Source organism: Podarcis melisellensis (assembly GCF_964234715.1).
Source record: "Podarcis melisellensis genome assembly, chromosome: W".
NCBI classification, from domain to species: Eukaryota; Metazoa; Chordata; class Lepidosauria; order Squamata; family Lacertidae; genus Podarcis; species Podarcis melisellensis.
The window spans coordinates 33,854,235-33,869,983 of NC_138535.1; positions in this window are offsets into that span (position 1 = coordinate 33,854,235).

Below are 15,749 nucleotides of genomic sequence, written 5' to 3' on the forward strand. Positions count from 1 at the left end.
CAGAGACACAGCCTGAAACAGAACCTGAGCCTGGTTATTAGCATGGCAATTAAAGAAGAGAGAGGCAGAAAGGCTTATAAATAGAGTTAAGTGCGAACGAAAAATAATAAACAACCCTAAAGAAATAGAGAAACGATTTCTCGAATTCTTTAGAGAAGAAGGAAAGAAATGAAACAACAGAAGAAGTTAAACAACATTTAGAACAGAACTGTCTTTCGAAACTTACTAAAGAACAAAAAGAACTGTTGAATGCCCCTATTCAGTGGCGTAGCGTGGGGGTGCAGGGGGGGCCGGCCGCACCGGGCACAACACCTGGGGGTTAGGGTCAGGGGGCGCAAATCCACGGGTTAGGGGGCGCAAATTACTTGCCTTGCCCCGGGTGCTGACAACTCACGATACGCCACTGCCCCTATTACATCGTACGAAATTTGAAACCACAGATGATGAAGAGGATTTTGTGGGTTTTCCTGCCTCCGAAGAGGAGGGATGAGAGGCGTCAGAGGAATCGGACTGGGAGGGCCACCCCGCGGGAAGAGATCAGAGCGGGTGGGAAGCGGAGTTTGATTCCTCAGGGGACGGCGACAGCTCCTTCCGGGGATTCCCCGCATCGTCGGCTGAGGAAAAGGACGTAGTTGGGTCAAAAGGTCGGGCCGGGGGTGGAGGGGGTTCTGGGGGGGGGTGGATGTCAGTGAACTGACATCGGAGCCAGAAGTGGAGGCAGGGCTCCCAAGCGATGCCGGAGAAGGGACAAGCAGGGAGAGAGGGGACTCAGCAGCTGGGGAAGGAAATCAGTGTAACACCAGGGATAAAGGGGGGCGGATGGGGGAATCGGAGAGAGGGCTCCAGGACTCTTCGCTGGAGACCAGCGGGGAGAGCACAGGTGTAGGAATGAAAATCACGGGAGACGAGTAGCAGGTGTCATGTGAGAGGCGTCTGCCGGGAAGTCCCGGGAACTCTCTTTTATTGAATATCACAAAACATTGCCACAGGTGTACTTGTGGTTGATTGGTTGATACAAACACAAAGAAACTCATTGCCTATTGGTTAATGCAAATGCAAGGCGGGAATTACATGTGGGGGTGGGAATTACATGTGAACATTAATCACTGGTAGATTAAAGGCTGGGAAACAAGGTTGGGACTAGACAAGCATGAAACCTCCTAATTAATTATAACTAAAGATTAATATAGCATAAAACAATTACTAATGATTGATCATAACATATAACAATCGAGTTCCGTAGATGTGGTCAGCTATGCACTGAGAACAGGTCATCATGATCTTAAGATGAACTGGGCAAGGAGGGAATGTCTTGGTGTTTGGAACAGGTTCGTACAGTGTGTGCAGAAACAGAGAAAAGCTTATGAGTGAGACTTCCCAGAATGCAAGAGAAAAGAAGCAATGCTTCCCATAGCAAGACTTCCCATAAGGCCACAGTTATGTATCCCTATAATGCAACAGTTATGTGCAGAGGGAATGATCTTATGTGCAGAAGGAAAACTTCCCTTTACACAGGTCCTCTGCTATCCACACCCACCCTGCGCAGAAGACTTCCGCGCAGGGAAAGTAGGTGGAGACTTGGCGTCAAAGAACTTCTTTGCTGGAAGAAGTTCAAGAAACGCCCACTGACGGATTCTGCTAGCGACTGAACAGCCACGAAGTGAAGGGCTGTACAGCCAGGAAAGGTTTAACCAGGCTACCTAGCCAGGAGTGGTGGCATCTTACGCACGAGCAACCCCATATAACCATTACACACAATATTAAGGGGGGAGGAGGAGGGTCAACTAATATTGATAAGTACATCCCCCCGTAGGGAACCTGCCCCAGCCATTCTGTTGGCTGCGGACCCCTCCCAGGCAGCCCTGACCCTTTCCCCTTAAAAAGCAAAATACAAACTATACAATAACCTAAAGAAATAGTAAAAGAAAAACAAACCAAGAAACAATTATGCTAAACTTAAAATAATCCCCGCCCCAACTAAACATTTGTCCCACCCCAGAAAGAAAATAGCAACAACAACAACAACAACAACAACAACAACAACAACAACAACAACAAACCACCATTTGAGGTGCAACTGAGACACAGCCAAAGACAGAGCGAGACCCTGAATCAGTGCCATAACCAAGCCCTCATTCACAACCAGAGCCTGAAAAAGAGCCACAGCCCGAACCAGAGCAACAGCCACAGCCACAGCCTAGAGCCACAGCCTGAGTCTGCAACAGTACTTGATACAGTGCCAGAGCTGGAGCTGGAGCTGGAGCCAGAGCCAGAGACACAGCCAGAGCCAGAACAAAACCCTAATTCAGAACCAGAGCCTGAAACAGAGGCAGAGGCAGATACAGGGCTTGACACAGCGTCAGAGCCTGAAACAGAGAAACAGCGTGAAACAGAGACAAAGGCTGAGACACAGGCCGAGCCTGAAATAGAGCTAGAATAAGTGCTAGAGTCAAAGACTGAGACAAAGCCTAATAAAGAGCAGAAGCTTGAGGCTGAGCCTGAGCCTGAAACAGTGCTTGATACAGTGCCAGAGCCTGAAACAGAACCAGAGCCACAGCTACAGCCATAGCGCCACAGCCTGAGTCTGCAACAGTGGTTGATACAGCGCCAGAGCCTGAAACAGAGACACAGCCTGAAACAGAACCTGAGCCTGGTTATTAGCATGGCAATTAAAGAAGAGAGAGGCAGAATGGCTTATTAATAGAGTTAAGTGCGAAGGCAAAATAATAAACAACCCTAAAGAAATAGAGAACTGTCTTCCGAAACTTACTAAAGAACAAAAAGAACTGTTGAATGCCCCTATCACATCGTACGAAATTCAAAGAGCAATTAAGGAAGCAAAGATAGGAAAGCCACCAGGGCCAGACGGCCTACTGGCAATATATTATAAAAAATTGAGGACTTACTGTCTGACCCATTAAGAAGTATCTTAGAAGACGGAACCATGCCGGATTCTTGGAAAGACAGCCTTATTGCATTAATTCCAAAACAGGGAACGGACAATCTACTTATTAACAACTATAGGCCTATCGCACTTCTAAATAAAGATTATAAATTATATGCAAATATTTTAGCCGAAAGATCAAAAAAAGTCTTCCAGATGATGATACACAATGACCAAGCTGGCTTTTTGCCTGGGAGGCACATTTATAGCTGTGATGGCCTGGGAATCCGATTTAGAGGCTCAACCGGAGGAATCCCAGCCTGCACAGGAGTCCCCGCCTCCAGGGCCGGCTGAACTGGGGCAGGGCCTTGGATCTGAAGAGCCTGCACCTGTGCCGGATCCTCAGGAGCAGGCACCAGGTGATTCCACTCTAGCTCCAGAGGTGATTAAGGACACAGTGCCTACAGGTGCGCCTCTCCCGGCCCTGCCAGAGGAAGGAGAGTCTCCCCCTGGGTCCAGTAACTCCCCAGCCTCTCCTGAACTGCAGAGGCTTAGGGCAGAGAGGCGGAGGGAACTGGTTTCTCCCAGGAGGTGTGCTCGCCTTAAGGCCAAGAGAGGCGGGTCTCCTGGGGGCCGGGGCCGCCCCTGGCCTCAGAGAAGATAAAGGCCAGTCAGCCCGGTCCCAGGTTGTGGGAGCAACGTCGTTGAGTACCTGCTCCTGCCCAGACCCAGACCTGACCCTCCAGTGTTCCTGTCCCCGCCCGGCTTCCTGCTTCGGACTTGCTCCTTGTGAACTGTTTCCAGGCTAGTCACCCAGGACCGGACTTTGACTACGCCAACGGTAACCTTCCCCCGGGACCAGCACAAAAGCAACACTAGAAACATTATAAACCTATTAGCGTATTTAGACTTAAGAATAGAAAAGAAGGCAGTCTTAATGGCTATAGATGCAGAAAAAGCTTTCGACAGGGTATCCTGGAAATTTATGAAAGGTCTATTACACCATATGGATTTTGGTGTACAGTATATAAAAGGGACTGAAGCAATATAATCAAAACAAAAAGCTAAAATCATAATGGAAATTTATCACAGGAGTGTGAAATCAGTAAAGGGGTCAGACAAGGTTGCCCACTATCCCCCTTAATTTTCATATTAACATTGGAAGTTTTAGGTAAACAAATTAGGGAAGAAAAAGAAATAAAAGGGATTATGCTGGGAAATAGAAGTTACAAAATGAGGGCATTTGCTGACGATTTAATTATAACTACGGAGCAACCAAAACAGAGTTTAAGAAAGACGTTGGAAATAATATATGGCTACAGTAAAGTTGCGGGGTTCAAAATGAATTTAAACAAGACAAAACTATTAGTTAAAAATATGTCGCCAGATGAAAAAGCAGAATTAGAACAAATAATACGCATTAAAATCTACCCCCAAATCAAGTATTTAGGATTATGGATAGCACCAAAGAATATTAACTTATATGAAGATAATTATACCAATTGTTGGAAAGATTATCAAAAGACAGTTGGAGACATGGACAAGGTTAAATTTATCATTCCTGGGCCGTATTTCGGTAATTAAAATGATAGTTTTACCGAAGCTACTCTTTCTATTCCAAACGATTCCAATTACAGGAAAGACCAGCAGTATCAACAAGTGGCAAAAAGAAATTTCTAAATTTTTGTGGAAGGGTAAAAGACCAAGAGTAAAGCATAAGATATTAATAGATACTGTAGAAAGAGGTGGCTACGGGTTACCGGATTTGAAGCTATATTACGAAGCCTCATGTCTTCTCTGGTTGAAAGATTGGTATTTATTAAAAAATTGGGATATTTTAGATCTAGAAGGTCATGACACCCGTTTTGGGTGGCATGGCTATCTTAATTATGGGAAAATAAAGACGCATAGGAGTTTTTCAAATCATATAATAAGAAATGCTATATATAAGGTATAGGGAAAATACAAAAGATATTTGGAACAGAAAACCCCAAGATGGAACTCTCCATTAGAAGCAATCGCTGTTAAAAAAAGGAACAACATCAAAGAGAACTGGATAACGTATAACACAATATTAAAGGGGGAGGAGGAGGGTCAACTAATATTGATAAGTTATGAGAAAATAAAAGATCACTTTTCTAGTTGGCTAGATTACTTCCAGGTGAATGAAGTGTTCAGACACGATAAGCAGATAGGTTTTGAAAAGGAGCCTTCAAGATTTGAAAGAGAACTACTGAATAGTAAAACCAAATTAATTGCAAAAATCTATAGACTTCTTTTAGACTACGAAGTAATGGATGAGGAGGTTAAGGCTTCAATGATAAAGTGGGCCCAAGATGTGGGCCGTCCAATTATGCTAAAAGATGGGGAAAACTGATGGAATGTGAATTTGAAATTTACAGCCAGCTATAATATAAGAGAGAACATGATGAAAATGGCTCATAGGTGGTACCTCACTCCTTCCAGATGGTCAAGAATGTATAAAAATTTAGCGTATGCTTGTTGGAGATGTGGAGGAAATAACGGTGACATGAGCCACATGTGGTGGGCGTGTGAAAAGATTAAGATTTTTTTTTGGGGGGGGGGAATATACGATGAATTAAAAAAGATGTTGGGGATAACATTTACGAAAAAAACGGAGGCATTTCTATGAAGTATATTCCATTGTGTACATTTCATTGTAGGAATGGAAACAGAGCCAGAACCAGAGCAACAGCCACAGCCACAGCCTGAGTCTGAAACAGCCCTTGATAGAGAGCCAGAATCAGAGAATCAGAATCAGAGTCAGAACCAGATCTTCGGTAAAGACGTGGTCTGGTCTTAGCGCAACTGCTCCTCCCACCCGCAATAACAGAGATTGGGTGTTCCAATACATCCCCCCGTAGGGAACCTGCCCCAGCCATTCTGTTGGCTGAGGACCCCTCCCAGGCAGCCAGAGCCAGAGCCAGAGCTTGATACAGGGCCGGAGCGCAAAACATAGCTGCAGCCACAGCCTAGAGCCACAGCCTGAGTCTGCAACAGTACTTGATACAGTTCCGGAGCTGGAGCCGGAGCCAGAGCCAGAGACACAGCCAGAGCCAGAACAAAACCCTAATTCAGAACCAGAGCCTGAAAGAGAGCCAGACCCTGAAATATAGCTGGGTCAGAGGCAGAGGAGGAGCCATCATGAGACCCTGAATCAGAGTCAGAACCAGATCTTCATTCAGAACCACACCCTGAAAGAGAGCCAGAGCCACAGACGGAGCCTAGAGCCACAGCCGAGATCCACAGCCTGAGTCTGAAATAGTGCTTGATAGAGTGCTGGATCCTGAAACAGAGACACTGTCTGAAACTGAGCCTGACCCTTAAACGTAGCCAGCGGCTGAGGGATAGGCAGAGCCTGATACAGTGCTTGATACAGCGTAGGAGCCTGAAGCAGAGACACAGCCAGATCCAGAGACACAGCCAGAGCCAGAACAAAACCCTAATTCAGAACCAGAGCCTGAAAGAGAGCCAGAGCCAGAAACAGAGGCAGAGGCAGATACAGGGCTTGAAACAACCCCCAAGAAGTGCTTCCTCTGCCAACGGCCAGGACATTTTGCCAGGGTCTGCCCTCAAAGAAAGGCATGGTAAGGGATGGTGGGAGCCGCTGGCTGTGAGGAGGAGGGGGAAAATCCCTCGAGGGTCATCTCGGATCGCGGGAAACAATTTACTTCCCGGTTCTGGAGGAAGCTCATGGGCTTGCTACAGGTCGAGGTGGGCTTCCACGGGAATGAGCCCGTTCATGGCCAATTATGGGTGTCACCCCCATATAGTTTGCAAAATACAAACTATACAATAACCTAAAGAAATAGTAAAAGAAAAACAAAGCAAGAAACAATTATGCTAAACTTAAAATAATCCTGGCCCCAACTAAACATTTGTCCAACCCCAGAAAGAAAATAGCAACAACAACAACAACAACAACAACAACAAACCACCGTTTGAGGTGCAACTGAGACACAGCCAAAGACAGAGCGAGACCCTGAATCAGTGCCATAACCAAGCCCTCATTCAGAACCAGAGCCTGAAAAAGAGCCACAGCCCGAACCAGAGCAACAGCCACAGCCACAGCCACAGCCTAGAGCCACAGCCTGAGTCTACAACAGTACTTGATACAGTGCCGGAGCTGGAGCCAGAGCCAGAGACACAGCCAGAGCCAGAACAAAACCCTAATTCAGAACCAGAGCCTGAAAGAGAGCCAGACCCTGAAATATAGCTGGGTCAGAGGCAGAGGAAGAGCCATCATGAGACCCTGAATCAGAGTCAGAACCAGATCTTCATTCAGAACCAGACCCTGAAAGAGAGCCAGAGCCACAGAGAGAGCCACAGAAGGAGCCTAGAGCCACAGCCGAGATCCACAGCCACAGCCGAGATCCACAGCCTGAGTCTGCAACAGTACTTGATACATTGCCAGAGCCTGAAACAGAGACACAGCCTCAAACAGAGCCTGAGCCTGAAACAGAGGCAGAGCCACAGCCAGAGCCTGAGTCTGAAACAGTCCTTGATAGAGTGCCAGAGCCAGAGCCAGAGAAAGACCCTGAATCAGAGTCAGAGTGAGACCATGAGCCAGAGCCAGAGCCACAGCCAGAGCCACAGCCTGAGTCTACAACAGTACTTGATACAGTGCCGGAGCTGGAGCTGGAGCCAGAGCCAGAGCCACAGCCAGAGCCAGAACAAAACCCTAATTCAGAACCAGAGCCTGAAAGAGAGCCAGACCCTGAAACATAGCTGGGTCAGAGGAAGAGCCATCATGAGACCCTGAATCAGAGTCAGAACCAGATCTTCATTCAGAACTAGACCCTGAAAGAGAGCCAGAGCCACAGACAGAGCCACAGATGGAGCCTAGAGCCACAGCCGAGATCCACAGCCTGAGTCTGAAATAGTGCTTGATAGAGTGTTGGATCCTGAAACACAGACACTGTCTGAAATTGAGCCTGATGCTTAAACGTAGCCAGGGGCAGAGGGAGAGGCAGAGCCTGATACAGTGCTTGATACAGCCTAGGAGCCTGAAGCAGAGACACAGCCAGAGCCAGAACAAAACCCTAATTCAGAACCAGAGCCTGAAAGAGAGCCAGAGCCAGAGCCAGAAACAGTGCTTGATAGAGTGCCAGAGCCTGAAACAGAGGCAGAGGCAGATACAGGGCTTGATACAGCGTCAGAGCCCGAAACAGAGAAACAGCGTGAAACAGAGACAAAGGCTGAGACACAGGCCGAGCCTGAAATAGAGCTAGAATAAGTGCTAGAGCCAAAGACTGAGACAAAGCCTAATAAAGAGCAGAAGCTTGAGCCTGAGCCTGAGCCTGAAACAGTGCTTGATACAGTGCCAGAGCCTGAAACAGAACCAGAGCCACAGCTACAGCCATAGCGCCACAGCCCGAGTCTGCAACAGTGGTTGATACAGCGCCAGAGCCTGAAACAGTGACACAGCCTGAAACAGAACCTGAGCCTGGTTATTAGCATGGCAATTAAAGAAGAGAGAGGCAGAATGGCTTATTAATAGAGTTAAGTGCGAAGGCAAAATAATAAACAACCCTAAAGAAATAGAGAAACGATTTCTCGAATTCTTTAGAGAAGGAGGAAGGAAATGAAACAACAGAAGAAGTTAAACAACATTTAGAACAGAACTGTCTTCCGAAACTTACTAAAGAACAAAAAGAAGTGTTGAATGCCCCTGTCACATCGTACGAAATTCAAAGAGCAGTTAACGAAGCAAAGATAGGAAAGCCACCAGGGCCAGATGGCCTACCGGCAATATATTATAAAAAATTGAGGACTTACTGTCTGACCCATTAAGAAGTATCTTAAAAGGACTTCCTGGCGTGGTGCGCTCAGCGTCGGGTCAGGGAAAGCGCTCTGCTGCAGTAAGAACACTCCCAATCACGGCTACGGGATAAAAAGGCGGGGAAGCGAGGGCGACGCAAACCCTGAAGAGGTCTGAGAGGAGGTCCCAGACTGAAGAAAACAGATCCAAGCAGCGCATAAAGGGGTTTTCTGCCGTCCCAGCACAAAAAGTGCAGGGAGGTGGAAGAACTTCAGCGCAGAAAAGGTCGCACACCCGACCGTGCGTATTTTTAAAAAAAAACTTGGACTTTTTTTTAAAAAAAATTAAATATTTGAGATGAACTGATAACAACATAGGGTAAAACCACCGGAATCTTAACTGACTTTCAATCCCATCAGGCAAAATGACCAAATTATAGACTATAAACAGAGCATTTTCAAAGTTTAGGAATATATATATTCTTGGTTTGAAATAAAGACATCTAGATCAGAACCAAAAGGAAGAATGACAAATATGGGTTCTAAAAAATACCAAACTACACTGACATCTGGGTCAGGTCTACAAGTGAGAAGACAATCACCAGCTGAAACAGACCCCAATGCTGACATAAAAGACCCTATAATGGGGATGGAAAAGAGCCTAAATGATAAGTTGGACATACTAACTGGCAACATCCAACAAAACTCAAAGCTAATAATAGACCTAACAACACAAATAAGTGACCTCTCACTTAAAAACAAAGAACTGGATAAATCTGTACAAGAACTTAAGAGTAAATCTACCAAACAAGAGGAAATGACGAAGAAATTGCAGATGGAAAAGAAGGACATTAAAAAATCACAAGACTCAACGAAGGAAGAAATAAACGACCTAAAGAGAGCCCATGAAGAGCTGCTAGATGATATATCATTGATGGAGATGCGTCAGAAGGAGATGGTCCTTCGCTTCCGAGGCGTCCCACAAACTCATGATGAACAAATTCAAGAGAAACTATCACAGGAGATTGCAAACTGGTTGGGAGTAGAGGTAGAAGAGATGCTATTGGATATTGATAAAATTTTCAGGATCAAATCAGAAAGATCGGACACTTATAAAGGGCCAGGAGATTGCTTAATTTTTTTCAACTCAAGACTTTTAAAGGACAAAATATTACATCAAAAAGGACAAGTGAAGTTAGTAATAGATGATAGGCCTATCAAAATATTTAAGGAAATTCCAAAAAGAATTCTGAAGAAAAGGCAGAATTATAAGACAGTAACAGAAGCACTCAAGAAGAATTCAATTAGATTCCGGTGGGAATTTCCCGAGGGTATCACCTTCACATATAAGGACAGAAGAAAAACTTTTAAATCAGTAGATGAGCTGGGAAAATTCTGGAGGAAGTACAAAAAAGAATTAACTGGAGAGCCAACATTGGAGCGAGAGGAAACAACGCAGACAACCACAAGAAGCATAGAGAGACAAGCGCGTATTAAGGGGGGGGGGAGTGGAAGAAGCAGATTATCAAAATCCTAAAATTTCTGAGTTTTTTCTCTTTTTTTCTTTTCTTTTTTTTACTTACCCAACGAAACTACTGTAGATAATAAATAAAAATTAATGAATCTAAAAATTATATCTTGGAATGTTAACGGTCTAAATGATAAGAGGAAGAGAAATAAAATAGAACATGTATTGAGGAAAGAACAATGGGATATTATATGCTTGCAGGAGACCCATGTGACTAGAAACCATAGAAGGGTTTTAGAAAATAAGAGATTGGGTCAAGAATTTATATCCTCAGATGTAAAAACGAAAAGGGGAATTGTGATCTATGTGAACCCTAAACTAGACGCAAAAAAAATCTTCAAGGATGATGAGGGTAGAATACTAGGGGTAAAAATAACAAAAGGTAAAGAACATTTAATTATAGTAGGAGTTTATGCACCGAATGGTAACAAAACAGAATTTTTCAGAAAAGTAGAAGCTAATTTACTGGAATTTATAGAAGAGGGAATGATTTTGACGGGAGACCTAAATGGTGTCACATCAATAGAATTGTCACATCAATAGACAGAGAGAGAAAGAAAATCCAAAAAAGGCAGACTCCCAGACACCTTCTTTCAGATGGTAGAAAACTTAAATTTGATTGATACATGGAGATATAAAAACCCAGGAGAAAGACAGTATACACATTTCTCGGAAGTTAAAAAATCAGCCGGCAGAATTGACAGCATATGGGTATCAAATAACTTAACAACTAAAATTAAAAAAGCAGAAATACAGACCAAAATTATTACAGATCACAACCCAGTCACATTAGAATTAAAGGAACACAAGAAAACTAATACAAGATGGAGACTTGATGAAAGATTATTAAATGACGAAAAGATTGTGAAAAAAGCGCAAGAACTATTGAAAGAATTTTTTGAATTAAATAAAGAACAGGATACAGACTTCAGGACAATATGGGATGCAAGTAAAGCTTTCATAAGAGGCTTTTACATACAACAAAGTGCAATAAGGAAAAGAAACAGAGCAAAAACTGGAACAAATAAGGAAGGAAATAGGAATAAATGAAAAATTATTAGCAAAACAACCAAAAAATGAATTAATAAACCAAAAACTAAAAATATTACAAACTCAGGCTTCAGCAATATTAAATAGTGAAATTGAGGACAATATTAAATGGATGAAACAAAGGTCGTTCGAATTTGCAAATAAACCCGGAAAGAGGCTAGCCTGGCAACTGAAAAAGAGACAAAAGGAAAAACTGATTGATAAAATAGTGGAAGAGGGGAGAACTTTAGATAACCCTGAGGAAATTAAAAAGTGTTTTACAAAATATTATAACAAGCTATATGAAGCAGGAAATGAGACAGAGGTTGAAATAAGAGAGTATTTATGTGGAAAGGATATACCTAAAATTAAGAAAGAAAAGATTCAAGAGCTAAACTCCCCAATAACCACGACAGAGCTTCATCAAGCGATAATTAAGATGAAACTGGGAAAATCCCCAGGCCCAGATAGTCTTACCGCAATACATTACAAAAAATTAGAGGAACCATTATTATCACCTATGAAGACACTCTTAAATAAAATATTAGAAGACGGGAAGATTCCCAACACCTGGAAACAGGCGCACATAGTAGTAATCCCAAAACAAGGACGAAATAAAGAGTTTATAACCAATTATAGACCAATATCATTACTAAATAATGATTACAAGATCTATGCACAAATATTGGCAACAAGATTAAAGACAGTTTTGCAGGATTGTATAAATAAAGAGCAGGCAGGGTTCTTGCCGGGCAGGAAAATGAGTGACAATATAAGAACAGTGATTGATATGATCAAGTATTTAGACATGAAACCAAGTAAGAAGGTAGCCTTTGTTTTTGTGGACGCGGAAAAGGCGTTTGACAAAGTATCATGGAAATTTCTAAAAATATTATTAGACCAGATGGACATGGGAGACCAAATCACAAGAGGGTTAAAAGCAATTTATGAACAACAAGAAGCAAATATAATAATAATGACACGACTGATTATTTTAAAATACAGAAGGGCACCAGGCAAGGGTGCCCACTTTCACCTTTGTTATTCATTTTGGTTTTGGAAATATTAAATCAAGAAATCAGATTGGATCAAGAAATAAATGGAATATCCCTAGGAGAGAAAATATACAAAATAAGGGCATTTGCAGATGATTTAGTTTTAATGGTGGAAAATCCAAAGGAAAGCATAGCAAAGGCTCTAGAAAAAATGGAAAACTTTGGATGGGTATCAGGTTTTGCCTTGAATAAAGAAAAAACGAAACTAATGGTAAAAAACATGGGAGATCAAGAGAAAAAGGAACTGGTAGAAAAATTTGGATTACAAATTGTAAAAAAAGTGAAATATTCAGGTATACAAATAACAATGAAAAATATAAATTTGTTTGAAGATAATTATAAAAAAATTTGGGAAGTAACAAAAAGAGAAATGGAAACTTGGACAATATTGAAATTAACACTCTGGGGTAGAATTTCGGCTATTAAAATGAATATCTTACCAAAACTTCTGTTCCTTTTTCAAATGATTCCCATAATAGGTAAAGATGATTGTTTTAAAAAATGGAAAATGGACCTAACAAAGTTTATATGGCAAGGCAAAAAGCCACGGATCAAACATGGAACTGTTGGAATCAAGCCTTGTCAGAGGAATGTGCCACTCTTCAGGCACCCGGCTGATTTCCTTGTTGACCTCCCCGTCTGTGACTCCCGGCAGGAAACAGGCGAGGTCTCTAATCGGCGATCCTTCTCAAACGTGAGAAGAACACACCACTCCTTCACTCTCCTCCCTGCTATCCCCAGGGAGGGGAAAGAGACAGACAGAAATGTATTTTCTGTCTTTTGCAGCAGTACAGAGAAACATGTCTGCACTCTCTTAACATCAACAGCAGAGAGAGATTAGACTCCACCCATGTACTTCCAGTACAGGTCAGATGACACACTGAGCTAACATCCGGTGCTCAGTACAGTGAATGGACTGCCCCTGTCTTCCCATGGTAACAGTCACAAACATCAACATCCTGTTTGGCTTTCCAGCCAGCTGCTGAAGCTGCTGCTCGCTGCTGCATTGCTCCTTTTTGGTAACAGGAACAACAGATATGGTTGGCATGCCTATCTAATTTATAACAAAGTGGCAGTCCATAAAGAATTTCTAAGCCACGTAATTAGAAATGCATTATACAAGGTCTGGGTGAGACATAGAAGGTTGTTAGAACCAGAAACCCCATGGTGGGTCTCACCGCTAGAAGTAATATCGGTTAAAAAGAAAAATACTATAGGAAGAATGGCAACTTACCAGCAGCTCCTAAAGGAAGAACAGGGCCAATTAAAACTGAGACCATACGATGAGGTGACCCAATACTGTACCACATGGTTACAATATCACCAAATTGCACAAATATTCAACCAGGATAAAGTAATAGGATTTGAAAAAGAAGAATCAAAATTACAAAAAGTATTATTACAAAACTCAAAAAATATATATCCAAAATGTATAATTTATTATTAGAATGGGAATTAAAGGATGAAGAAGTAAAAGAAGTTATGATCAAATGGGCATGTGATATAGGATATGTAATTCGGCTGGACCAATGGGAGAAATTATGGAAATATGACATTAAATTCACGGCATGTTATACAATAAGAGAAAATTTTATGAAAATGGTGTACCAATGGTACTTAACTCCAGTAAAATTGGCTAAAATTCACAAATTAAAATCGAATACCTGTTGGAGATGTAAAAAAGAAATAGGAACAATGTTTCACATGTGGTGGGAATGCCGACCTATTAAACAATTCTGAAATGAAATCTATGAAGAACTCAAAAAGATGTTTAAAATATCTTTTAGTAAAAAACCGGAGGCATTCCTTTTAGGTTTAATTACAAATGATATCCCCGAAAATCAAAGGAAAGTATTCCTTTATGCAACAACAGCTGCCAGGATGCTTATAGCTAAAAACTGGAAAGGCAGAAAAATTCCATCAGTGAAAGATCCGCAAATTAAATTTTGTGAATACATAAATCTGACAAGACTCACAGCTTACATAAGGGGACAATTGGACCAGAAATTATTAAAAGAATGGGGTTGTGCTAAAGAGTATATGAAAAAACATTGTTCTGGAGTTAGTATATTGGTAGGTAATGAATGATGCTTTACAGGGTTAAAGAATAAGAAAACCTTCCCCCCGGGACCAGCACAATAGCAACACTAGAAACATTATAAACCTATTAGCGTATTTAGACTTAAGAATAGAAAAGAAGGCAGTCTTAATGGCTATAGATGCAGAAAAAGCTTTCGACAGGGTATCCTGGAAATTTATGAAAGGTCTATTACACCATATGGATTTTGGTGTACAGTATATAAAAGGGACTGAAGCAATATAATCAAAACAAAAAGCTAAAATCATAATGGAAATTTATCACAGGAGTGTGAAATCAGTAAAGGGGTCCCACTATCCCCCTTAATTTTCATATTAACATTGGAAGTTTTAGGTAAACAAATTAGGGAAGAAAAAGAAATAAAAGGGATTATGCAGGCAAATAGAAGTTACAAAATGAGGGCATTTGCTGACGATTTAATTATAACTACGGAGCAACCAAAACAGAGTTTAAGAAAGACGTTGGAAATAATATATGGCTACAGTAAAGTTGCGGGGTTCAAAATGAATTTAAACAAGACAAAACTATTAGTTAAAAATATGTTGCCAGATGAAAAAGCAGAATTAGAACAAATAATAGGCATTAAAATCTACCCCCAAATCAAGTATTTAGGATTATGGATAACACCAAAGAATATTAACTTATATGAAGATAATTATACCAATTGTTGGAAAGATTATCAAAAGACAGTTGGAGACATGGACAAGGTTAAATTTATCATTCCTGGGCCGTATTTCGGTAATTAAAATGATAGTTTTACCGAAGCTACTCTTTCTATTCCAAACGATTCCAATTACAGGAAAGACCAGCAGTATCAACAAGTGGCAAAAAGAAATTTCTAAATTTTTGTGGAAGGGTAAAAGACCAAGAGTAAAGCATAAGATATTAATAGATACTGTAGAAAGAGGTGGCCACAGGTTACCGGATTTGAAGCTATATTACGAAGCCTCATGTCTTCTCTGGTTGAAAGATTGGTATTTATTAAAAAATTGGGATATTTTAGATCTAGAAGGTCATGACACCCGTTTTGGGTGGCATGGCTATCTTAATTATGGGAAAATAAAGACGCATAGGAGTTTTTCAAATCATATAATAAGAAATGCTATATATAAGGTATAGGGAAAATACAAAAGATATTTGGAACAGAAAACCCCAAGATGGAACTCTCCACTAGAAGCAATCGCTGTTAAAAAAAGGAACAACATCAAAGAGAACTGGATAACGTATAACACAATATTAAGGGGGGAGGAGGAGGGTCAACTAATATTGATAAGTTATGAGAAAATAAAAGATCACTTTTCTAGTTGGCTAGATTACTTCCAGGTGAATGAAGTGTTCAGACACGATAAGCAGATAGGTTTTGAAAAGGAGCCT